At 43.9% G+C, this 26,850-nt stretch overlaps 1 protein-coding gene across 1 annotated transcript in view; it reads right to left on the reverse strand.

The window, feature by feature from the left end:
• LOC126235737 (acidic phospholipase A2 PA4-like) overlaps positions 1-26,850 on the reverse strand; it is a 201,564-nt gene that overhangs the window by 96,208 nt on the left and 78,506 nt on the right. Inside the window, exon 2 of the mRNA XM_049944521.1 lies at positions 19,705-19,861. The gene's annotated coding sequence lies outside the window, so the exon portion shown is untranslated. The remainder of the gene's footprint in view (positions 1-19,704; positions 19,862-26,850) is intronic.

Genomic DNA, 26,850 nt, shown 5'->3' on the forward strand with positions numbered 1-26,850 from the left:
TACATGCGGTCTGCTTCACAGATGAACCGCACTTTCATAAATTTCTCCCATCAAACCGAAGTCGACCGTTTCCCTTCCCCACAAAAATTCTCACACGCATGTTCCATTTTCTACCGCTTTGCAGTGTTACTCCCAGATATTTAAACAATGTGACCGTGTCAAGCAGGACACTACTAGTGCTGTACCCGAACATTACGGGATTGATTTTCCTACTCATCCACATTAATTTACACTTTTCTACACTATAGCTAGCTGCCATTCATCACACCCATTCTGTCTAAATCATCTTGTATCCTTGGTACCTTTTCGAGATACACCTGAAGTGATTTTAAGTAATCAATCACAAACCTAACTGAGGATGGCCTGAAGGTAGCTTCTATCCCTTCTTCTACCTTATACGAACCCTCTGCCTTAAACTGAGCGGTATGGCGCTGTACGTAAATCACTAGACTCCCATTCGGGGTCAATTCATGATCAGGGAAGACATCCAACTCATGAACGGAACCAGTAAGATATTGAGAGCTTTCAGATCCATATCTGCCTACCTTGGGTTACCTTTCCCAAAGTTTTCTTAAAATTATTTTAGGCGAACTGCAGGGGTGACACTTTAAGTTGGCCGTGTCCGCTTGTTCCTAATCATCTTTCCCCGTACAAGTAGTCAGTATAAGACATTGCGACAGAAAGACGGTAAACACTAAATAGGTCTTCCTTCAGTATTCTAGTGGCAATGCCAATACACCACCATCTGGAAAAATTCTGCTTTTCTGAAAATGCTTCCACGAAACACTTGCTACGTCAGTAATCTCGCGATTTGTACACTGTGTGCGGACGCTATAGTAGCATCAAAGGCAAGTTGCCGAACATAAAAAGCTTAATGTGCGTGCGTACATGTATCGCAGCAGGAGTCACCACCTATCACGTGCGCCGAGTGTCTGACTCCACGAAAGTGACCTCGACGCCATGGCGTAAGCAAACTGATTGCAACTGAAGCCCTTGATGTCTCAGAACATATCCTACCAAGCGATCACTTCTTTTAGTTAAGTTGTGTCACAAATATCTTGTCTCCCCAATTCTGTTCGGTACCTCCTCATTAGTTATGGGGTCTACCCGTCTAATCTTCAACATTCTTCTGCAACAGCACATTAAAAAGCTTCTATTCTCCTCTTGTCTGAACTGCTCATCGTCAACGTTCCACTTCTGTACAAGACTATGCCTTAAACAAATACCTGCAGAACAGATTACCTAACACTTACATTTGTATTAAACATAATAAATTTTTCTTTTTCACAAATGGTTTTTCTTGTCGATCCGCATTTTATGTCCTCTGTACTTCGTTCGACTGTCATCAGTTATTTTGCTGCCCAAATAACGAAACTCACCTACTACTTTTAGTATCTCATTTCCTGATCTAATTCCCTCGGCATCGCCTGATTTAATTCTGCTACATTCCATTGCCCTTATTTTACTTTGTTATTTTTCATCTTATAGCCTATTTGCAGACACTGTCTATTCCGTTCAATTGCTTTTCCACATCTTTTGCTGTGTCTGTTAGATTTACAAGGTCGTTGGCAAACGCCGAAGTTTTTATTTCTTCTTCCCGAACTTTAAGTAGCTTAAGTTCGAGGATAGGCTGCAATAGTGTTTCACTACATTCTCAAACACTGCTTCCCTTTCATGTCTTTTAGTTCTTATAACTGCTGCTTGATTTCTATTCAAATTGTAAGAAAAAGGAAAAAACTTTCACTCTCTGTATTTTTTCCTTGAGATCTTCAATCGTTGGCTGATGCTCCCTCTGAAAGTCGCAACAACCTCTGGTTCTTTCAGTTTATCCAAGCCCCATTTTCTTAAATTTCTACCTTTTTTGTAATTTCTGTAGTCTTATTCTGCAGTTTGTAGTTAGTAAATTACGGTCACAGCCCAGATCTGCTCCTGGAAATGTCTTTCACTTTAAGATCTTGTTTTGTAATCTCTGTCTGACCATTATATCATTAATCAGAAGTCCTTTCTAGGCCTCTACCACGTATAACGTTGCATGATTCTTAAATTAACCTGGGTACAAAATGCTACCAGGCAGCGTCCTATTTCATTTCTTTACAAAGTTCATGCTCTCCTACTATTTTTCCTACTTTTTATTTTCACACTGTCGAATTCCAGTCTCTCATTACAATCAAATTTTCGACTCCCTGAACTACCTGTATAATTTATTTCTAGTCCTACATTCTTTCAGTTTTTTTTTATCTTCTGTGAAGCTAGCTGGCATATAAATTTGTAAGACTGTGGTGGGTGTGATTCGTGCCTATTTTGGATACAATAATGCGTACATTTTTCTGTTCATAGTAGTTGACAAGTATTTTTATTTTCTTATTCGTTATTAGACCTACTCCTGCATTATCGCTATTTCATTTTGAACTTATAACCACGTACTCACCTGATCAAAAATCTTGTTCTCCCTGCTACTGGTCTTTTACCGACAAGTCTAATTTGATCCATAGTACTTGACTCGAAAAAGAATATTGTATGAATGGGTGACTCTATAGAAATGGTGCTAGAGTCAGACTGTATTAACAATGGGAAAAACACCTACTTATAGTCTGTCAGTTCTTGTACGAATGTACATTCTCCTTATGTGTAACAGTATGTTATTACATGTCATCAAATTTTGTCACTTGTTCCGGAAACGTTGGGTGTCCTGTAGTTAAATGGATGGAGAAGTATCCTGGAATGTGTTATCAGTGCACAACTATAATACGTCGAGAGATTATTTTACTTTTCTGTGGAAAGACTTACAAATAACAATGTGTTAGTATTATTATTACTGTAATGGTTATTTCACAGCATCACTGGTTGTCTAATGCAACCAGATTTCCAAACCACTTTATTTACAGACGTATGTTCAGTCCGCTGTCTTTCCTGCATCGCGTCAACAATTCCTACATTGCTTACTTCCTGTGTTTACATCTTTTCCGCCTTCCTGGAGTTCTTCACGCACACACTTCATGAGGTGTTCTGTTGCCATCCATATGTCTTCTATGGCAACGCAATTCATACAGTGTCTCTCTATCCACTGTGCCAATGATGAATCTGCTTTCATTATATGCTTGATACCTTCATTCCGTACCCCATCCATTATATGGGTTTGTATCAGCTTCGTTACCTGGAGACTTACTTTCATTTTGACAGTCTTCACACCTGTGCTGTCGTTCCTTTACAACTTTGAAAACTAGTAATTCCTTACTTCACCTTACTTCATTCTATGTATCCAGAACATTGTTTCTATTCACTGTTAGTGTGACACTCTAGTACTTACAGAAGGTTGAATTTATTTAATAATTACCTTCTCAGTCATTTCCTTCCGCTCCTACGACGATATACAGCGCTTTTCAAACATTTGTCTTCATATCTCACTCCCCATGTTCCCACATTACTCTTCTAAACACTCACCCTCCGTATTCTTACATTACTTTTCTAAATACGTACGTTACATTACAGGACAAAAATCGATTGTGGTGGTGGTCGAAAAGATTTGAAAATATATTGTACTGTAAGTAGTAGTTTAGTATAATGAGTTACGGAAGACTGTGATTCAGTAGACGTTGCCGTGTCGTTCCGCAGCAGATCTTACATTGACTCAAAAGGAGCTTACTGTTAAACTGTATTCGAAGAAGAGAAGAGATGAAGGAATCCAAGAGCCACACATTTGATCGATGTTGAGATCTCTCGACCTGGAACTCAGTCTTCGTTAGATTAAGATCTGAAGTGAGTCAGAGAAATCACGTAAAATCTTCGCGTAGAAAGCCGGTGGCCGGTTTGAACTGTGTTTTTCGTGAATATGAGTCTAAGTGTTGTAACCATTGCGCTCCCGGTCTCGAAAAGAGCATTCTTGAGTTGGGTACTACTAAACAGAAATACTCTGTAAACAATATTTGTCTCGTGATCTGCGGATGCATGAAGTTGAAAAATCTTAGATGGAAATTAGAGAAACAGGAAGATGGCTTAGTGTTGCGGGCTTGACGGTCCGCAAGGCGGGAAAAAGAACGGGTTATTCGTGAAAGCGTCTCGGCGTTACGCTAACGGCCGCTCACGTATAACAACGGCCGTTGATGGCCAAATGCTGCAGGAAACGCCGATACAACAGCGTGGCTGCGGTGTGCAATGGACTGACCTGAATTGCCAAGTACGGCTTGAATGCGTCCTTTTAAAGGTAGCCTTTGCCCAAGAAATCAGTCACATTCAACAACACAGGAAATAGTTGGCGATTAAACTGTTTAACGTCTCGTCTAAGCCAATGGGAAACTACGGTTAAGTTGGAGAAGGTCGTGAAATGGTTTTAACGAATAGACGTAATCCTAAATCAGACTGGAGGTATACCAGGCAAGAATCCTGCTTCTCACTAACGCTGGTTGAGTGTCAACCACTGCATCTAGCTCGGCCCCTCGTAGCTAACGTACTTCTGAACTGGACACAGGAGCATTAATGATCATCTCTCATCGCCGATACCTTCTGCGAAGAGTAGGTTTCCAATTCCCGTGTAAGTATAGGTGTTATAATTTTCCATAGTTTCTTTAAACAAATACTAGAATGGTTTCTTCAGCCAGAACACGGCTGATTTCCTCTTCTCTGTTGGTTAACTGATGCAATGTCCTTCTCTGTTGACCTCGATGTCGACAGGAAGTTAAATTGCAACATTCTCTTCTCCCTACGCTAAGCAATTTTTGTAAATGTAACAAGAAACAGTTCATATAAGAAATGAAATGAAATGTCGTGTGGCTAGGGCCTCCCATCGGATAGACCGGTCGCCTGGTGCAAGTCTTTTTAGTTGACGCCACTTCGGCGACTTGTGCGTCGATGGGAATGAGATGATGATGATGAAGACAACACAACACGCAGTCCCTGAGCGGAGAAAATCCCCGACCCAGCCGGGAATCGAACCCGGGCCCCGTAGCATGGCATTCCGTCGCGCTGGCGATTTTTATTAACTCATTTTGTTCGTTGTATTTGTTCGGGGCCGACGTCCCATAACGCTTGTTCAAGTACATCGTTGATCCAGTTCACTCAGTTCTTTTTTTATTACAGAAAGCAGCTAGCCCTCAGACCGAACACGTTGAGCTACCGTGCTGGCATAAGAGGTAGCGTATTCTCATAAGTGCTTGGCACCAACATCTGCAAAAGGCAAATGTTTTGGTACTATTCTTTCTTTTACGGGCAGAATCCATATGTAGAATTCCTATTGTCATGAAACCAAAGATGTTGTTTAAAATCCTTGTAACATTGCGCTAAGACTGGAATTGCCAATTCTGAATTTTACCCTGGTTCTACATTCGCTTACGAAACTGGGTCAGAATGTTAGGCCTCCAAAATAAAAAATAAAGAAAAGCACGAGAAAAATCAAAAAGTTATCTTCGGGAACTGTCACAAAATTATGTTGCAATCCTTTTGTTTCGGTAGTACCGAATTTCCTAAATGCTAGTGTCTAAAATAGTTATATATGACCTGACTTTCAACAGAATAGATGTGTTCACACAACAGCATATAGTTTTTTTATAATGATGGTCATCTATAGCCCTTTAAGCTACATCATATTGGAATTATAGCTGTTCTCTGAATAAATTACTAGGAAACACTCGTCTTTAAATTTAGGTCAGAAAATGTTATTCTCCTCTCGCTATCCTCTACTGTTAAAACAGAGAAAAGTAATTTTACAGGGGGTCCCAGAAATAATGTGACAAATTTCGAGGCGTTGTAGAGGGTGTCTTGAGGAACAAATCGAGCACAGGTACCCGTTTACGGAAACGTCGTCCAGCGACGCTACAGTGTGTCTAACCTTTAGGCGCCGGCGGCGCCTGTCACTTGGCCACCCCCTTTGGCAGCATTCGTGACTTCGTACACTGGCGGGACCGTGGGCTGAACGTCTCGCAAAGGTGTTGTTTGTTATTAAGTGATGGCGACTGATTGCTACGATCGCCAGTGGAGAAGATGGAACTATCTGCTGCGAAGGAAGACCTTGTCTCTATAAATGCGACGCTAGGTTATCTTGGTGGATGACCGTTTCGGACATAGGTTTCCATCTGCAGTTTCTTTTTCTCCTTTATATCGAAAAACATTGGAGATTTTAGAGATATGGAGGTGGTACAGAGAGACAGGAACTGCGGATGACACGCCTCGCTCAGGCCGCCCAAGGACTACAACTGCAGTGGGCGACCACTACCTACGGATTATGGCTCGGAGGAATCCTGACAGCAACGCCACTATGTTGAATAATGCTTTTGCTGATTCCACAGGACGTCGTGTCTACGACTCAAACTGTGCGCAATAGGCTGCATGATGCACAACTTCGCTCCCGACGTTCATGGCGAGGTCCATCTTTGCACCATGACACCATGCAGCGCGGTACAGATGGGCCCAACAACATGCCGAATGGACCGCTCAGAATTGACATCACGTTCTCTTCACCGAACAGTGTTGCATATGCCTTCAACCAGACAATCGTCGGAGACGTGTTCGGAGGCAACCCGGTCAGGCTGAACGCCTTAGACAAACTGTCCAGCGAGTGCAGCAAGGTGGAGGATCCCTGCTGTTTAGGGGAGGCATTATGTGGGGCCGACGTACGCCGGTGGTGGTCATGGAAGGCGCTGTAACGGCTGTACGATACGTCAATGCCGTCCTCCGACCGACAGTGCAACCATATCGGCAGCATATTGAAGAGGCATTCGTCTTCATGGACGATAATTCACGCTCCCATCGTGCACATCTTGTGAATGACTTCCTTCAGGATAACGACATCGCTCGACTGGAGTGGCCAGCATGTTCTCCAGATATGAACCCTATCGAACACGCCTGGGATAGATTTAAAAGGGCTGTTTATGGACGACGTGACCCGCCAACCACTCTGTGGGATCTACGTCGAGTCGCCGTCGAGGAGTGGGACAATCTAGACCAACAGTGCCTTGATGAACTTGTGGATAGTATGCCACAACGAATACAGGCACGCATCAATGCAAGAGGACGTGCTCAAAAAATGGTTCAAATGGCTCTGAGCACTATGGGACTTAACTTCTGAGGTCATCAGTCCCCTAGAACTTAGAACTACTTAAACCTAACAAACCTAAGGACATCACACACATCCATGCCCGAGGCAGGATTCGATCCTGCGACCGCAGCGGTCGCGCGGTTCCAGACTGAATCGCCTAGAACCGCTCGGCCACACTGGCCGGCTACACTTCAGAAAATTCACATCGTCAACGTTCAAGAAATGTTCAAAACAACCCATTAACTTGCTCCATGAACACCGAATGAAAAGTGACGAGCCACAGGGTTGATGAGAATTGACGGAACATGATGGCATGCAACCGAACTCGAAACAGTTTATCTGGAGCTTATCATGAGATGGCTATCCTTTAAGGTGGAGGTGCAGATAGTGCGGTAATATGTTTTATAGGCGCGGAAAAAGCAGACATCCAGAGAATGAATTTGACCAGTGGTTGCGGGGGTTGCCAATTGCAGTGTCACACACTTTTCAGGAGGCATAGTTTGCCCTAAAGGAATATTATTTTTTTGCGCAGACCAGGAACCAAGCAAAAGCAGGGTATTCTGACCGGCTACTTGCCAAAAACAGTACTCATGCCATAGTTGTAGTCCTCTGACGCACATTTTCCCACCCTTCCTTGCTGTGACGTAAATATTCCCTAGTGCCCTTACAAGACCACGCACACGAGAAACAATCGAAGGGGGCAGAGCACCTCCAACTTCTCGCAGCGCAATAAATAACGGTCCCTGCAATTAACCATCCAAAAGTTGTCATAATTGTATTTGAATGCGTTAACTCATTGATGTTAGCTGATCTTGGTACCTCTAATTACAAGGGTTTCTTTCATATGCATTTCCTCTTCAAATTCTGACAGGTCTGGAGTTGAGAGCAAATTCCTTACTGAACGGTGGGATAAGTTTCTTTATCTCATCTACAAATTTTCGGGCCGATTCCGCAGTTTGCTGTGCATCGTCAACTTGACGCTTTCTTTAAAATTTCGTTATCTTACAGCTTTCAATTCTGTAGCACTGTTTGAAGTTGTGCAATCATCCGCTGCTTCCCTTGAAATCACCGTAATCTATGTCGCGCACAATTTGATGAGCTTAAAGTAGTAGGCCACTGTCATGCACATCCAGTAAACTGTATCGAGCATCCTTGAAACTCGCAAACATCAGTTTTTGTAAAAAGTGTGCGTTGTCCTCCTTGAATGTTCGTAGTTTTTTTTTTATGCACTACCCAGTCATATTGCAGCGGACTTATTGGAAATCTCTTCATAACTGTTTTTTCACTATGCTGCGGATGATCTTCCATGTACGTAGTTACGGTTAGTGCCCGCTCCTTGGACAGCGATTGTCCTTTACATTTCACTGGAGACTCCCTGTCCGACAAGGATGATGAACTACATGACTCGACAACTGTTTCAGTATCACTTTCACTTGTTAAACCCGTATCGTCATCATCCGCACAGTCGAGCGTATACGACACCACACATTTCATTGGCTCATCTTGCAGAAACACTAATATTTCATCTGTCACTTCTTTCTCACTCTGCGAAATTTCTTGGGTTCCTTTATGACGAAACGACCAGCCCGGAAACTGTTGTTATGGATATAATGCAATGTTTGCTTTGTTTACCGTTGCCAATGCTCTGTGTTGTATCAACACCACTAGCACTGTAACACAGTTGTGAGTCACTCGTCGACTAAGCATTTCAACTACACTCCGTAGCCTCATGCTGTGCTCACCACTGTGCACCCCTAGTCCCCCCCTGTTGCCATTAGCAGGCAATATTGTAGTTACATCATAGACAATAAGTGGAACATCGAACGACGTAAACAAACCTTTAGCGACCTCGCACTCAGGGTGTTCCTTGTTAGACAAATGTAGCAGTTTATTGATACAAATGCTCTGCATGTAACTTACTATACTCCAGTGTGCGCGTGTAATATCACAGTATAACTATTGAAACTAGTGAACACAACGCTTGTGGTGGAAAGAAATTGCTTTTATGTTGCCGATACAGGACAAATGCCTTTGTACACAGTACTTAGGTGAGAAAAATTGGAGAACGGAAGCTCGTCAATTTCTGCACCGTTACCTGTTGGGCGTACGCGAATTCGTTAAATTTACAGGTTTACACGTGGGAGATCGGAAAAGGGACTAAAGTAGAATGGCTGGGTGTTGTGTGCTGTCCTTAGGTTAGTTAGGTTTAAGTAGTTCTAAGTTCTAGGGGACTTATGACCACAGCAGTTGAGTCCCATAGTGCTCAGAGCCATTTGAACCATTTGAACTAAAGTAGAGGACGACGAAAGCAGACGAGAGGAAGATTATTTCATGCTTTCCTGGGGAAGGAAAGTATGTTTTAAGGGGCCGACAGATATGCAGGAATATATCGGGGATACTCTTTATAGCTAATATGGGGCAGTCGAAGGAACAGAGCAATAGTGGCATGCACTTGCCACAACTCCTGTGCGATACAACAAATGGTTTAAAGTAAATGACACGTTCAGTGCAGTCAGATCACAGAGGGAACTGTGGTACAAAAATTCGAACGAATAATTATGTTTCATGATAATCGAGAGCAAGGTTTCCTTAGGTCAAAACAGGAAAAGTATGACGATTAGCGGGTGGAGTTCAGGCTCATCTAATGGGACAGGCATGCTCAAAAAGAGGCAACGGATTTTTGTTTTGGCGGTGGTCGTGATGACGGGGTTGTGGATTCATATGAATATTTATGTATTGGGTTCATTGTCCATAAGGTCAGTATTGTTTGCATTTCGCAGTACAGTTACATTCAGTTTTATTTCTGCAGGAATATGTTGTTTGCATATGTGAAATTTCAATGTTGAAAATATGATTTACTAGAATTCTTGTCTCAAAATATGGTAGAAAACCCAAAGAGATTCTGGTCGTACGTAAAGTACACGAGTGGCAAGAAACAGTCAATACTGTCACCGTGCGATAGCGATGGACATGTTACCGATGATGGTGCCACTAAAGCGGAATTACTACATACAGTTTTCCGTAATTCTTTCACGAAAGAAGACAAAGTAAATATTCCAGAATTCGAAACCAGAACAGCTATTAGCATGAGTGACATAAAAGTAGATATCTTAGGTGTTGCGAAACAACTCAAATCAGTTAATAAAGGCAAGTCTTCCGGTCCAGATGGTATACCAGTCAGTTTCCTTTCAGAGTAAGCAGACACAACAGTGCCATTCTTAGCAATCATATACAATTGCTTGCTTGACGAAAGATCTGTTCCTAAAGACTGGAAAGTAGCACAGGTCACACCAACATTCAAGAAAGGAAATAGGAGTAACCCATTGAATTACAGACCCATATCACTGACCTCAATTTGCAGTAGGATTTTGGAGCATATACTGTACTCGAACATTATGAATCACCCTGAAGAAAATGACATTGATACATAACCAACATTGATTCGGAAAATATCGTTCTTGGGCAACACAGCTAGCTCTTTATTCCCATGAAGTAATGAGTGCTGTCGACAAGGGATCTCAGATCGATTCCATATTCCTGAATTTCCGGAAGGCTTTTGATACTGTTCCTCACAAGCGACTATTAATCAAATTGTGTGCATATGGAGTATCCTCTCAGTTGTGTGACTGGATTCGTGATTTCCTCTCAGAGAGGTCACAGTTCGTAGTGATAAACGGTAAATCATCGAGTAGAACAGAAGTGGTATCTGGCGTTCCGCAAGGTAGTGTCATAAGCGCTCTGCTGTTCCTGATTTACATAAATGATCTAGGTGATAATCTGAGCAGTCCCCTTAGATTGTTTGCAGATGACGCTGTAATTTACCGTCTAGTAAAATCATCTGACGAGCAATTACAATTACAAAATTATCTAGAGAGAATTTCTGTATGGTGCGAAAAGTGGCAATTGATACTAAACAAAGAAAAGTGCGAGGTCATCCACATGGGTAGTAAAAGAAATCCGATAAATTTTGGGTATACGATAAAGCGCACAAATCTAAGGGCTGTCAATTCGACTAAATACCTAGGAGTTACCATTACGAGCAACTTAAATTGGAAAGACCACATAGATAATATTGTGGGGAAGGCGATACAAAGACTGCGCTTTGTTGGCAGGACACTTAGAAGTTGCGACAAACCGACTAAAGAGACAGCCTACATTACACGTATCCGTCCTCTACTGGAATATTGCTGCGCGGTGTGGGATCCTTACCAGATAAGATTGACGGAGGACGTCGAAAAAGTGCAAAGAAGGGAAGCTCGTTTCGTGTTATCGCGCAATAGGGGTGAGAGTGTCTCTAATATGATACGCGAGTTGGGGTGGCAGTCACAGAAACAAAGGCGGTTTTCTTTGCGGCGAGACCTATCTACGAAATTTCAATCACCAACTTTCTCTTCCGTATGCGAAAATATTTTGTTGACACCAACCAACGTAGGGAGAAATGATCATCATAATAAAATAAGAGAAATCAGAGCTCGAACGGAAAGATTTAGGTGTACCTTTTTCCCACGCGCCATTCGAGTGTGGAATGGTAGAGAAGTAGTATGAAAATGTAGATGTAGATGTAGAAGCTACTGACTTTTTAGGAATACGGAAGATTTGGAACTGTCATTTCAGTACGAATATTTTTGTACGTGTGTATAAACTTCCTCCGTAGTGATTATATCTGTGTAACCTTTTTATATTCTTGCGAGCGCTTACTTAATGTTAATTATATTAAAAAATAAAAGTAAGGCAAGAACTTAGCATCACACTATGCTCTACTACCACAACGTCCTCGTCTGACCTCATTTGCCATCCTTGTGCTATTTTCAGGCTTATTCACACAACTAGTGTGAAGGCAGTGACAGTCGGAAAAAGATTGTTGGACCATCTGCTACTGAGTACTGTCGTGGAATGCTGATTCGAATTGAGTTATTGAGATATGTGATTACATGGAGTGCAGTTGATGGTTTGTTATGTAACGGCTCTTTACTCTGCACTAATCATAACCAAGGAGGTCAAAACCATTTGTACTCGAATGAAATAAAGAAGTTTTATGTGCACAGCCTATGGTGTTTTACCAGAACGTCTTTCATTAAATTCCTTAAGACTGTTAACGACTGCTGCCGCGAAGGAACTTTAAGTGTTTGTTCCTCATTTACAAGGCAAACTTCATCGTTGGAGAAAACAGCGTTGTAATTAATGAGCCTGCTGAGACTTCCGCCGTGGGCCGTGTAGCCCAGAAATCGAGCGCCAGTTCTGGAGAGCCGCTGGGACGCGCTACAGAGAGAACCCCGAAACTTGGCGGGGTCAACGGCCTACGCGCTCGTAGGTTACCTAGTACGCCAAGTTCAACAGTGGTATAAGTGGCGATCCAAAATTTACCGTTCGAAGGCCGCACAGTCCAGAATCGGTATGCCTATCTGACAAAATCGCAGTGAGTAGTGAGGCAATCATCCCACCGACCCACAGGGTTGAAGATACCCGCTTGGTAAAACTTCGTGTCCTGCTGCATGGAGAAGTCTGTAACATCCTGCTTCACATTCTCATCCGACAGGAATCGTCGATCGTTCACGGCCTTTTTTAAGGGACCGAAGGTGTGATAGTCACACGGGGAGAGATCGGAACTATAGGTCGGGTGCTCGAGTGTCTCCCACTTGAGTTCCACAACGGTGCTTTTCGACATATGTGGTGCCCCATACACATTCTTCATTCTCCGACGGATATTTACCGATGTTTGTTCTTTGTAGCCAAGAAAAGAATAACAGCATATTGGTCCTGTTTGGATGCATTTGGTAATACCGTCTTCAAAAGTCACATTTACGCAATTGCCCCCACGCACGTCAGAAAGTCACGAATGCTACACTAATCCGTTGCCTACATGTCGGTGCTTATATACCCGCAGCAGAGTCGCGCTACATTGCATATACGCTGCAGCAATGTCGTATAGCCTGGGATAAGACAGCTATTAGAGCTGCCGACTGGAATCAGAAGAGGGCGGATGTCTGGGCGAAGTATGCCGCTGAGCGTGTCAGTGGGCCAGTGGCAGCAGCTTTCACTGCCACACTCCGCGTCTGCTTCCCCCCGCCGCTACCCAGACACGCCGCCGCGGCCCAGCAGCCTCCACGTGCCGACACACGGCACGAGGTCGTCGACTTTCTTTCGCATTCGGCTTACAGCCACTCTGCACTTGCGTTCACAGCAAGTGCTTTGATCTGATGTGGGCATGTAACAAATATAGTGCAGGGCAAAACTACCTCCCACAAAAAGTGGCGACCGTTTCCATTTGTCCTACAGATCCATCACTGCATCCTAACAACCACCCGACCCCGACCTTCGGCAAAGAAGATATAAAATGTAAATGTCGTGTGACTAGGGCCTCCCGTCGGGTAGACCGTTCGCTGGGAGCAAGTCTTTCGATTTGACGCCACTTCGGTGACTTGCGCGTCGATGGGGATGAAATGATGATGATTAGGACAACACAACACCCAGTCCCTGAGCGGAGAAAATCTCCGACCCAGCCGGGGATCGAACCCGGGCCCTTAGGATTGACATTCTGTCACGCTCGTTGTTAGTCGTTGCGGACGTCACATGACCTCCGTTCAAGTTCGTTTGTTGATCCTTCCACTCAGTTTTTTTGTTACAGAGGCCAACCAGCTCTCTGACCGAGCACGCTGAGCTACCGTGCCGGTAATCCACTCAGCTACCGGGGGCGGACAAAGAAGATATGATCTAAAATTTTCCTGGCGTATTTCTTCTTCTAATGATTTTCGGGTGTGCAGCCTGTTGGATCAACATTCTGCACACGATATTTCGCCCAAGAGACGTCTGGCCATCTTCAGGTGAACAGACAACTACTGAAGACCCCATGTACATTCATTACGCCGAATCTCGCGCGTGAGAAAAGTGCTGGTGTGTTTCGGCGCGTGAATTGGGTGACGACATGCGCGGGACCACCGAGTTGTTTGTGCAGGCCTCGGCGGTGGAAGCGAGAGATGATCTGATCATTAAGTATCGAATGACCCGGTCAATTTCGATGGTACTGGATAACTTTAATTATGGGACTACAGTTTTTGTCCACTTGAATGCCGTTGTCACGATTTATAAGATTATCGGCAAAACATATTGCCACCGATTCTTTGATTCTGAATCCCAAAAACTGGAAACTGGAGCTAAAATTTTTGTTTTTTTGTACTGCTCTTCAGTAGTTGTCTACTAATCTGGAGATGTCCGGAGGTCTCTTGGCCGAAATATCGTGGCAGAATGTTGACGGGATCCGGCTGCAAACCCGAAAATTATTAAGTAATGTAATGGCTCTGAGCACTATGGAACTTAACATCTGAGGTCATCAGTCCCCTAGACTTAGAACTACTTAAACTTGACTAACCTAAGGACATCACACACATCCATGCTCGAGGCGGGTTTCGAACCTGCGACCGTAGCAGCAGCGCTTTTCCAGACTGAAGCGCCTAGAACCGCTCGTCCACAGCGGCCGGCCCGAAAATTATTAGAAAAAGACACAATCTGTTTTGTCAGGACATTCCCCCCCGAACATCCATCCATCTGAGCGACATCATATCGTTCATCAAATAACACTGGCTGTCCTTATCAGATGACACCTACATGCCATTGCCATATACTTCCAGAAACACAACCATTTAATTTTCTCCCGTCAGTATACACTGCTTGATAAAAAAAAGTGAAGCACCCAGAAGGGAATGAGGATATCTGGTGCTACTTCTATGATTACATATCGAGTCAAATTTATAAAGAAGTTGGCATATGTGCCCGCTTATAAGTGCGACTTAACACACCCTCTCACCTGAATGCAAGCACTGCTTCGGTTGAGAAAGATGTCATAAAGCCGTTGTAACCTCTCCTGAGGCAAGTTGGCCCACAATGGTTTCGACTGGTCCTTCATAACATGAATACTGGCCGTGGGACGTAGTTGACTTCCGAATTGGTCCCACACATGTTCTATCAGGGACAGATCTGGTGATCTTGCTGGCCACGCACATCGTGTGTGGACGATCATTGTCGTGTTGAAAAATGGCACCACGATAAAGTCAAGTGGGAGCTAACACACAAGGACTCAGGATGTCTGTGATGTACCGTTGTGCCGTCAGAGTTCCCTCAGTTAAGATCTGAAGTCATACTCGATGGCTCCCCACAACACGACTCCAGGAGTATCAACACCACTGTGCCTCTCCAGTATATTAGAAGAATGGGATCTCTCCCCACGCAGCCGCCATATTCGTCAACGATGGCCATCTGGGGTAGTGCGGAATCTCTATTCATCGCTGAGCACTTTGCGACGCCATTCATCAGCAGTCCATGATTCCTGATTAGTTTTCCACTCCAAAGGCAGTCATTTGTGTTGTGGTGTCATCGGCAGCCTATCCATGGGGCGACAATTCCATAGTCTGGCTACTGCTAGCCTCCTACCAATGTTTCACGGAGCCCTTTACTTGTTCCCGAATGGCAGGCGCAGATGTGAAGAGGTTACGATCTGCTTGGTGGACAATTTGGCGATCCTCTGTTGTGGTGGTGAGTCGTGGTCGATCGTAATCTTGTCGGCGATTATGTCTGCCCTCACGTTCCCATTAAGTCCAACATCGGTTCAGTGCCATATGTACAAACGGCCAAATGGACACCCATAGTGAGGCCCTTTTCAGGCTTCATCAGATGCTGATTACGCTGTCTCACACGAGTATGTTGCATCTCCGTGTCCTTCACAGTTATCACTCAACATCTGACACTGTTCCCGCTGCTTATATAACCCACCAGGCCTGGAACAATGCTAAACACGAACAAAATAATGCAGTCTGGTGGCCGTTCTACCTGTCAAAAAGAACTGCAACTCTAGTCATTTAAATACCCGCCGACGGTGTCTGTGCGTACGAAATTACATTGATATCCTACCGTGTATTCCGGGTGTTCTAATTTTTTTTTGTCAGGCAGTGTATCTTTTCCTACCTCATTTCCATCCTACCATGTGCAACATATCCAATCCTGCTGCATCAAATCCCGATCACAAGTATGACCATAACAAGTCATATTATGGCAATCCTCAGGATAATCGTTAGAAGTTTCCTTTTCAAACCCGATACAACATTCCCTATCCTTGTTCCAGTTCCAAGCTCCTAAAGATCTCATGATCCTATTGTACCCACCTATGTAGGTAAATCTGGTCACAAGGCCTCTGGGCATTGCCTGCCATTCAACCTCCTAAAGTACCATCATCACCATTCAGCATAACAAATTACGCAACAATTACACCGCACAAACCATCATCGTAGTATTAGTAGTAGTTTTATTCATCCGTCTGTGATTTATCGTGTCTCAGAAATTTAAACGAAATGTTTTGTAGTACTCATGTGGAGGACGTCAGAGTTTAATTGATCCGAGTCAATTACCAGTTTTTGCACCAAGCACATATATTGTATAAATAATCTTGTAATTCGTTTTTATCCCCTGATGACTTTACTGGACGATAAACGCCGGCATCATCTACAAACAATATAAGACGGTTAGACGGTTGGTCAGATATTCTCCTAAATCGCTTATACAAATTAAGAACAGCAGAGGGCGTGTAACACTTCCTTGAGGAAGTGTTATATGTAATTGTGACCTTTCTGACAGGAAATCACGAATCCAGTCGCGCAGGTGAGGGGATACTCCCTTCATGGGCACACAGTTTGATTGGAAACAGCCTGTGAGGAACGGTGTCAACAGCCTTCTGCAAACCTACAAATACGGTATCAACTTAAGTTCTCCAGTCGATAGCACTCATTACTTCGGGCAACTAAAGAGCCTGTTGTGTTTCACTAGAACAATATTTTCCGATTCCGTGACGACTTGTGTCAATAGATCGTTATCGTCACGGTATTTGATAAAATTGGAATACAAAATAATCTCAAAAATCCTACTACTAATCGATTTCAGTGGTTTGGGTCGATAATTCAATGAATTACTTTTGTGTCCTTTTTGGCGTTTTGTTGAGACCTGAGCAAATTTTACAGTCTTTAACGAGTGGTTGTATATGATTGCTAAAAATGAAGCTATTTCTTCAGCACACACTGAAAGAAACGCAGCTGGTTTACAATCTGCATCGCGTGATTTTCCTTTATTAACTGAATTCATTTGCTTCCAGGGGGTATATATCTGCAAATTAGTTATGTTGAGAGAGGTTCTTGATTCGAATTTTGGAGTATTTACTGCATCTCTTCCGATGAAAGAATCACAGGAAACAGTGTTTAATAATTCCGCTTTTTTGACCCTGTCGTGGGTAACATTACAGTTGCTGTCACGTAGCGAAAGTAATGATTGTGTATTGCCGCTGATATACTATACATGCGACCAGGAACTCTTCGGATTTTCTGCCAGATCTCGAGACAGACTTTAGTTGTGAAAACTATTAAAAGCATCTCGTACTGAAGTGTGCACTAAGTTTCGAGTGTCTGTGAATCGTCGCCATTCTTTAAGACTTTGCGTTCTTTTAAACCTGTCATGCTTTTTCGTTATTTGTGCAACAGTGTCCTGGCATGCTTTGTGTACTATAAGTGATGTGTTCCGTCTATTATTAATCTACTTGGTATAAATCTTTCAACTGGCTTCAGCACTGTTTCTTCGAATTTAAGCCATATTTGGTAGACGCTTACATAGTTGGCACTTTTTTAAAAGAAGTATATTTTGTGTTTTTTGCTAGTAGATTTGAATGTTGACGTTATTCAGTCTCCCTACAATGGCCTTATGGCCACTAACTCGTGTACCCATAATGACCCTCTCTATTTGCTCTAAACTGTTTGTCGTTAAGAGGTCTAGTATGTCATGGAAACCATTTGCACTTCTACAACGTAAAAACCAGTCTCACAAAAAGTAAAATGGCTGTACCCATCCGCCCGACACGAACACAACACCGTCCTAATATCTCTCTACATGCTACCCTCACTACACGATACATAATCCGTTTTGTCACCGCTGTCTTCCAAAATATGACTTCGTTTGAGCTGCTCCATATCTTTCATCAAATCACACTGGCTGCCTGTCGCACATTTTGCCTTTATGACTCAGCTACATACTACCAGAACGACTGTCAACCTCTGCTGCCTAGGTACCACTCTCTCATCACAGTCTAATCGCAACTCCGATCCTATTTCACCAAAACCTCATAACAAAAACAACCATATCGTGTCCTAGTACCCTATACATCAGCTCCCTACCATAGCTTCACTTCTACGTCCCCTCCTACTGATCTCATTATCATATCGCATCCAACTGATCACCCAGATATGGTCATGAAGCCTCCAGTCTTAGTCGTCCAGCCTCTCTACTGATCCACCATCACCATACTGGATACGCAATGTCAGTCCTACAATTATAACACGTTAATAACCCTACGACTTATCTTAGAAGATAGATTAAGGAAAGGCAAACCTACATTTCTAGCATTTGTAGACTTATAGGAAGCTTTTGACAATGTTGACTGGAATACTGTCTTTCAAATTCTGAAGGTGGCAGGGGTAAAATACAGGCAGCTAAAGGGTATTTACAGTTTGTTCAGAAAACAGAAGGCAGGTATAAGAGTCGAGGGACATGAAAGCGAAGCAGTGGTTGGGAAGGGAGTGAGACAGGGTTGTAGCATATCCCCGATGTTATTCAATCTGTATATTGAGCAAGCAGTAAAGGAAACAAAAGAAAAATTTGGAATAGGTATTAAAATCCATGCAGAAGAAATAAAAACGTTGAGGTTCGGCGATGACACTGTAATTCTGTCAGAGACAGTAAAGCACCTGGAAGAGCAGTTGAACGGAATGGACAGTGTCTTGAAGGGAGGATATAAGAGGACCATCAACAAAAGCAAAACGTGGATAATGGAATGTAGTCGAATTAAGTTAAGCGATGCTGAGGGAATTACATTAGCAAATGAGACACTTAAAGTGGTAAAGGAGTTTTGCTATTTGGGGAGCAAAATAACTGATGATGGTCGAAGTAGAGAGGATATAAAATGTAGACTGGCAATGGCAAGGAAAGCGTTTCTGAACAAGAGAAATTTGTTAACATCGAGTATAGATTTAAGTGTCAGGAAGTGGTTTCTGAAAGTATTTGTATGGAGTGTAGACATGTATGGAAGTGAAACGTGGACGATAAATAGTTTGTACAAGAAGAGAACAGAAGCTTTCGAAATGTTGTGCTACAGAAGAATGATGAAGATTAGACTGGTAGATGACATAACTTATGAGGAGGTATTGACCTGAATTGGGGAGAAGAACAATTTGTGGCACAACTTGACTAGAAGAAGGGATCGGTTGGTAGGACATGTTCTGAGGGATCAAGGGATCACAAATTTAGCATTGGAAGGCAGCGTGGAGGGTAAAAATTGTAGAGGGAGACCAAGAGATGAATGCACTAAGCAGATTCAGAAGGATGTAGGTTGCAGTAGGTACTGGGAGATGAAGAAGCTTACACAAGATAGAGTAGCATGGAGAGCTGTATGAGACCAGTCTCTGGACTGAAGAGCACAACAACAACAACAACAACCATTGCCACATGATGGTTCTTTCTAATATCACCCTATCACCCGCTGTTTTTCACTTTTTAATGGTTGTTTTAACAAAGTAGAATTAAAAATCCTGCATGGCTGACGAACAGCTACATTCAGGTGCAGCAATGAAGGGAAAAAGTGTGTATGCACTCACTAGACCTCGATGAACTCGCAGCTGAGCAGCGGGCCGGACGGCGAGGCGAGCTCGATGAGCGCGACCGTCTGCTCGTGGTGCACCAGCCGCAGCAGCGAGTCCTGCCTGGCGCGCAGCCCGCTGTAGCGCTTGTAGTGCGGCTGCGCGGAGCTGCGGCCTGCAACACCGTACAACCTCTGCGTCACTACAGGGACAGGCTGCACTCACTGCAGGAAAGGTACTACTCGTGTCTGTTGTTACAACACTGGTGCGGTGCAAAACCACGACATGGAAAACCAGAGGTGCTGAAAACGTGATCGACCCAGAAGAGGGGGAGGAAAGGAAGAGGTGGAGAGGGTATGCTACATTATTTACTGAACAAACAGAGTAAATTTACTGATAACTTGGTAGTATGAGGCCACTTATTTAGACGTGGTGGACCACAACGTTGACTACGTGGATGGGTGCCCTGCATTCCAACAGCAGGCCATTGTCACATTCGAATTCCTCACAAATTTGGAATGCTGCCTGCCTCGACTAGCCGGTCAAATTAGGGACCCACTTTGAGGCACCTTTCAAACCGTCGTGTCCAGATAACGCTGTCTCACATGAGTATGCTGCATCTCCGTGTGATTGACAGTCATCACTCTGTATCTGACGCTGTTATACACCCTACCAGGTCTGTGAAGAAACCTAAACACTAACAACATTAATGCATTTTGTGGACTTTCCATCTGACACAGAGAATTGCAACTAATAACTTGGTAGTATGAGGCCACTTATTTGTGCGGCGTTCAACCCCAACTGTTATGGATGCACGCACTGATTCGGTTAGAAAGGGTGCCATAAAGCCGAGGTATCTTCTTGTGGGGCAAACAAGCCCAGAACAGTTGCAACTGGAAGTTGATATCCTTGAAAAGGGCACTGGGACTGGGCACATAGAGACACTTGCCATGTGTGGAAGAGCGTTGTCCTGTTGAAAAATGGTACGACGATACTGTGGTATGAGAGGCAACACAAGAGGACCCAGTATGTCCGTGACATACCGTTGTGTCGTCAGAATTCCCTCGGTCACTTCCTGCCGTGTTGGGAAGTCATACCCGATGGGTCCCTGCCCACCTTGACACCAGGAGTAACTTGGCTGTGCCTCTCGAAATCATTCGAAGAGTGGGACCTCTCACCAGGGTAGTGCAGAACCGTCATTCGTCGTTGAGTACAACGCAGTGTCATATACCAGCAGTCCATGTTTCCCGGTCTGGGCACCACTCTAAACACAGCCGTTTGTGTTGTGGTGTTAACGGCAGTCAACTCGTGGGACGGTAATTATCTAGTCTGAATGCTGATGATCTCCTACCAATAGTGTGGTTCAAAATGATTCAAATGACTCGAAGAACTATGGGACTTAACATCTGAAGTCATCCGTCCCCTAGACTTAGAGCTACTTAAACCTAACTAACCTAAGGACATTACACACATCCATGCCTGAGGCACGATTCGAACCTGCGACCGCTGCAGCAGCGTGGTTCCGGACTGAAGCGCCTAGAACCGCTCTGCCTCAGAGGCCGGCACCAATAGTGTGGGGTGGCACAGAATTATACACGGAGTTTGTTATTTGTTCTCGGATGGCGGGCACAGATGTCAAGGGATTATGATGTGCTTGGTGCACAATTTGGTGACCTTCCCTGGTGATGATCAGACGTGGTCCACCACAACCTTGACGACGTGTATGGTTGCCCTGCTGTCCAACAGCGACCCACTGTCACATTCGAATTCCTCACAAATCTGGATGCTGCACGCTTCGACTAGCCGGTCAAATGAGGTCCCGCTTTGAGGCCCCTTTCAGACTCTGTCAGGTCCAGATAATGCTGCCTCACACGAGTATGCGGCATCTCCGTGTGATTCGCAGTCATCACTCTACATCTGACGCTGTTATACACCCTACCAGGTCTGGGAAGAAAACTAAACACGAACAACATTAATGCGTTTTGTGGTGTTTCCACCTAACACAGAGAATTGCAACTCTAATTATTGACATACCCGTCGATGGTCTGCTCGTGTAGAAAGTTACAGTGATATCTAACAATGCCTTCTGGGTGCTTCATCTTTTTCGTCAGGCAATGTACTTAACAGTAGCAAACACAGTCACAGGTCCAGGGTGATTTCTGGGGATGAGGAGGCTCACAGTTCTTACTTTCTCCACCTCTCCTCCCCAGATATATTTTTGTTATCACTCCAACTTTTAACATACGACAGCTGCCTAAGATTTAATAATAATGACAATAAAATACATAAAATAATTCAATAACGAAACAAAAATAATTTGTTAACATTAATGCTTAGTACATCGATTTAGCATAATGTACATGAATAATGATTCAAACTACATACAGTCATGGACTGTGCGGCTGATCCCGGCGGAGGTTCGAGTCCACCCTCGGGCATGGGTGTGTGTGTTTGTCCTTAGGATTATTTAGGTTAAGTAGTGTCTAAGCTTAGGGACTGATGACCTTAGCAGTTAAGTCCCATAAGATTTCACACACACACACACACACACACACACACACACACACACACACACAAACGACATAAAAACGAATTGAGCATCCACATTATCAGTATTTCACTTAGCATTACGACTGTCAACACAGGTTTTGCGGAATATCAGCATGCCAGCGTGTAAATGGTTCTGAGCACTATGGGACTTAACTTCTAAGGTCATCAGTCCCCTAGAACTTAGACTACTTAAACCTAACTAACCTAAGGACATCACACACATCCATGCCCCAGGAAGGATTCGAACCTGCGACCGTAGCAGTCGCGCGTTTCCAGACTGTAGCGCCTAGAACCGCTCGGCCACCCCGGCCGGCCAGCGTGTAAATAAAAGGAAGGCTGTTTCTTTTTCAGTCGTTTGCACCTACGGTCAGGAGAGTCAGCACTTCTGTCGTTTTTTGTGGTTTGTAGGTTTCAATCGTGAACTCCAGATCTGTGTCGAATTTGTCGTTCACAGAAGGTACGACCAACTTACTGACGGTCGCCCTTACCTGGCTGAAATGCAGCGGATCAGCCCACAAGCGCATTTATGTATGCAAGCCCTCGAGAGGGCATCTGAAAACCTTGCAATATCGTAGTATTCCTTATAATATTTCATTTAAGTGTAGAATAATGACCGCTACCAGTAACCGCTTGGTAGCTAGCGGTGTATATGTATGTAGATGTAACAACGGAAGGTGATTTCATTTAACACACGACCGATTTCAGGCTTGTGCCCATCTTCAGGTTATTTACATTCAGATACATGTTTCCGTACTCAGTACTGGAGATCAATAAAGTTGGTATATCGATGTCGTTTTCACATTACATTATCACATTTTTGTACGAAGATATTTCGTCCTTTACGCATTAACTGTATATTAGTCACCGCACTACACTCAAGAGATCCGCAGCTCGTGGTCTAGCAGCTAGCGTTGCTGCCTCTGGATCACGGGGTCCCTGGTTCGATTTCCGGCCGGGTTGGGGATTTTCTCTGCCCGAGGCTCGGTGTTTGTGTTGTCCCCATAATTTCATCATCATCATCATCTTTCGTGAGAGTTGATAGTTTGGATTGAATTAAAATTAGACTGTGTAAAAATTGGGACTTTGCACGGGCACTGACGACCGCCCCACAAACCAAACATCATCATCATCATCATCAATACTCGAGAGCCAAAGAAACTGGTACACCTGCCTAATATGGCGTAGGGCCCCCGTGAGCACTCAGAAGTGCCGCAACACGACGTGGCATGGACTAGACTAACGTCTGAAGTATTGCTGGGAGGAATTGCAGGGCTATCCATAAATCCGTAAGAGTACGAGGGGGTGGAGATCTCTTCTGAACAACACGTTGCAAGGCATCCCAGATATGCTTAATAATGTTCACGTCTGGGGAGTTTGGTGGCCAGCGGAAGTACTTAAACTCAGAGGAGTGTTCCTGGAGCCACTATGTGACAATTCTGGACGTATGGTGTGTCGCATTGTCCTGCTGGAATTGCCCAAGTCCGTCTGAATGTACAATGGACATGAACGATGCAAGTGATCAGACAGGATGCTTACGTATGTGTCACCTATCAGAGTCGTATCTAGACGTATCAGGGTCCCATATCATTCCAGTTGCACACTCCCCACACCATTTAAGATTCTCCACCAGCTTGAACAGTCCCCTACTGATATGCAAGGTCCATGGATTCGTGAGGTTGTCTCCATACTCGTAAACGTCCATCCGCTCGATACGATTTGAAACGAGACTCGTCCGAGCAGGCAACACGTTTCCAGTCGTCAACAGTTCAATGTCGGTGTTGACGGGCCCAGGCGAGGGGTAAAGCTTTGTGCCGTGCAGTCATAAAGGGTACACGAGTGTACCTTCGGCTCCGAAAGCCCATATCGATAATGTTTCGATGAATGGTTCGCATGCTGACACTTGTTGGTGGCCCAGTATTGAAATATGCAGCAATTTACGGAAGGGTTGCATTTCTGTCATGTTGAACGACTCTCCTCAGTCGTCGTCGATATTGTTCTTGCTGGATCTTTTCCTGGCCGGAGCTCTATTGGAGATTTGATGTTTTACGGGATTCCTTATATTCACGGTACACTCGTGAAGTGGTCGTACGAGAAAATCTCCACCTCATCGTTGCCTCGGAGATGCTGTGTCCCATCGCTCGTGCGCCGACTATAACACAACGTTCAAAATCCCTTAAATCTTGATAATCTGCCATTGTAGCAGCAGTAACCGATCTAACAACTGCACCAGACACTTGTTGTCTTATATAGGCGTTGTCGACCGTAGCGTCGTATTCTGCTTGTTTACATATCTCTGTATTTGAATACGCATGGCTGTACCTGTTTCTTTGGCCCCTCGGTGTAGCTGGTTGCACTTTGGAACTTGCAAGTGATTCCTTCTGCTCATTTCATGCAATGTTTTTCCAGCCATTCTCGGCAATACTCGACGGTCCCTGTCCGTCAGTGTATGATGTCTGCCTGGTCTTTGTTTAGCTGTTGTTATTCCTTCGGTTTTCGCTTCATAGTCTCATCACCATGAGTCGACTTGGGCAGCTTTGGAAGGGTTGATACGTCCATGATGAATCTGTTAATCTGTTACTCAGGTAATATCCAATGAATAGTCTATGTTCGAAGTCACCGAGCTCTCCTGACCCACCCAGTCTGCTATTAACTGCTTCTTTACTACTTCACTATTTTTTCTATTCCTTCATTGATTTGCTTCCTACGCTCTTAACTGCCCAACAGTTTAAAATACATCCCTCCATTCACAGCTGACGTCATACAGGAGGTGAGCCAATTGGTATCCAAAGACGTTTGGTTACATGGTGTAAAAAGCAGTTAACAAAAATTTTATCTCTCTCGAAATTAGGCTCATATGCGTTCGTATAGCAGGCAGTGCCGTGGTCAATTTGCTGAGTACGAGCCACTAGCACTTTAATATGTTGCTTCAGAATGAGAATATTTTTCGGATGTGAGAGATTGAAACCACAAAATGCTGCGATGTCCAAAGAAGAGTTGACTATATGTGACAGAACTAACTGATTAGCACGAAAATATTGCGGGAATCCTCAATTGATACGCACGTGAAGTTTTATGGGAAGATAGGGGTATATTCACAGAAGACTATTCAAATTTCAGTGACTTGCGAAAGCAGGTCAAGAACGAACTCAATGCATAACTTACATTGACAGAATGAACGAGGAAAGAAAACTAGAAAAAGTATGCCTCTTTCGAAGGAATAAGAAGATTATGGCTTAACGTTCCGTCGATGGCATGGTCATTTAAGACGAGGCAGAAGCTCAAATTGGGAAGGAGATTGGTCATGTTCTTTTCGTAGAAGCCATTCCGTCATGTGCCTTACGTGATTTAGAGAAATCACGAAATAAAACCTGAATCTGGATGCACGGATGGGGGTTTGAGCCGCCTCCCCCGCGAATGCGAGTCCAGTGCCCGACCACTGCCTCACGTCTCTGGGTTATTACTGGACTGCTCCTAGTTTAGTGAAATAAGACCGGAGATAGCAGCAACTTTCCGTCACAGTTTTATTCACTTTTGAACGTAAAACGGTTATCACATTGATAGAAGCTCCTGTGTTCCGGAAACCATCCATATTTGTTCGCTATAAAACTGATCTTTTACACGCTGTAAATATCGTTGGTGTTTACATGAAAGGAAGTTCCTCTGTGGTACGATAGGCGGCGCATTACGTATTCGTCCTTGCACTTGTCCAGCCGAAAGGAAAGCGAAATGGGAGAAACCTCTGATTTTCAACAAGAGCACAATACTGGAGAGCGGTAGTTGGTGCAACCGCACCGACAACCGCCCGTGTGTTACGCGAATAGAGAGGAACAGTGTGCACCGTTATCACAGCGTAGGCTACTCATGACCATTCGTTATCACTAAATAATAATAGTGGACGAAAATCAGTACTCTACTATTGAAAGTGATTTTCACAAAGGACTGCACTGTCCATGTTGCTTCTGGACCATATCTAGATAACGAAGAATATTCTGTAGTAATCACACTCCACCACGGACTGCACAAGATGTTCAACAATGGCAAGATAAACACTCCATCCTCTTATCATTACGTTATCGTTGATGTGCGTAGTTCAGCGATCAGTGCGGCTGACAAAACTGCAGAGAGCCCGGTTTCGATTCCCGGCCAGGTTTAAGATTTTAGTCGCTTGGAGGCTGGGAGTTGTGTTGTTCTTGTCATCATCCCATTATCATCGACGAGCAGCTCGCGAAATGGCGTCAAATAAGAATACTTGCAATAGGCAGCTGAACAGATAGGGTCTCCCGGCCAGTAGTATCATACGATCATTTTACATTCGTTACCTTACAGTTTCCCAGAAGAACATAGACTACGGCGATGTTAATTGACAGCGGACAAAGATGATTACAAGTGACTGATAAAATTCGATGAGGCGAATTTCTCCTTGTTTTCAATAACTCGCTGCCTTTGTTTATAGCAAACCTCCGAAGAGAAAGTTGGCTCGGACATCCTAATTCTGCTCCCACATGGAGTGTGTATAATACATGATACCCCAGTTTCATCGTATTTCGTTCATTCTGTTGTTGCTTTCGATATACGAATTACGGGCAGCAATCCCGCATCATTTATGATAGCCTA

This window comes from Schistocerca nitens, chromosome 1 (assembly GCF_023898315.1).
Source record: "Schistocerca nitens isolate TAMUIC-IGC-003100 chromosome 1, iqSchNite1.1, whole genome shotgun sequence".
Lineage (NCBI taxonomy): Eukaryota > Metazoa > Arthropoda > Insecta > Orthoptera > Acrididae > Schistocerca > Schistocerca nitens.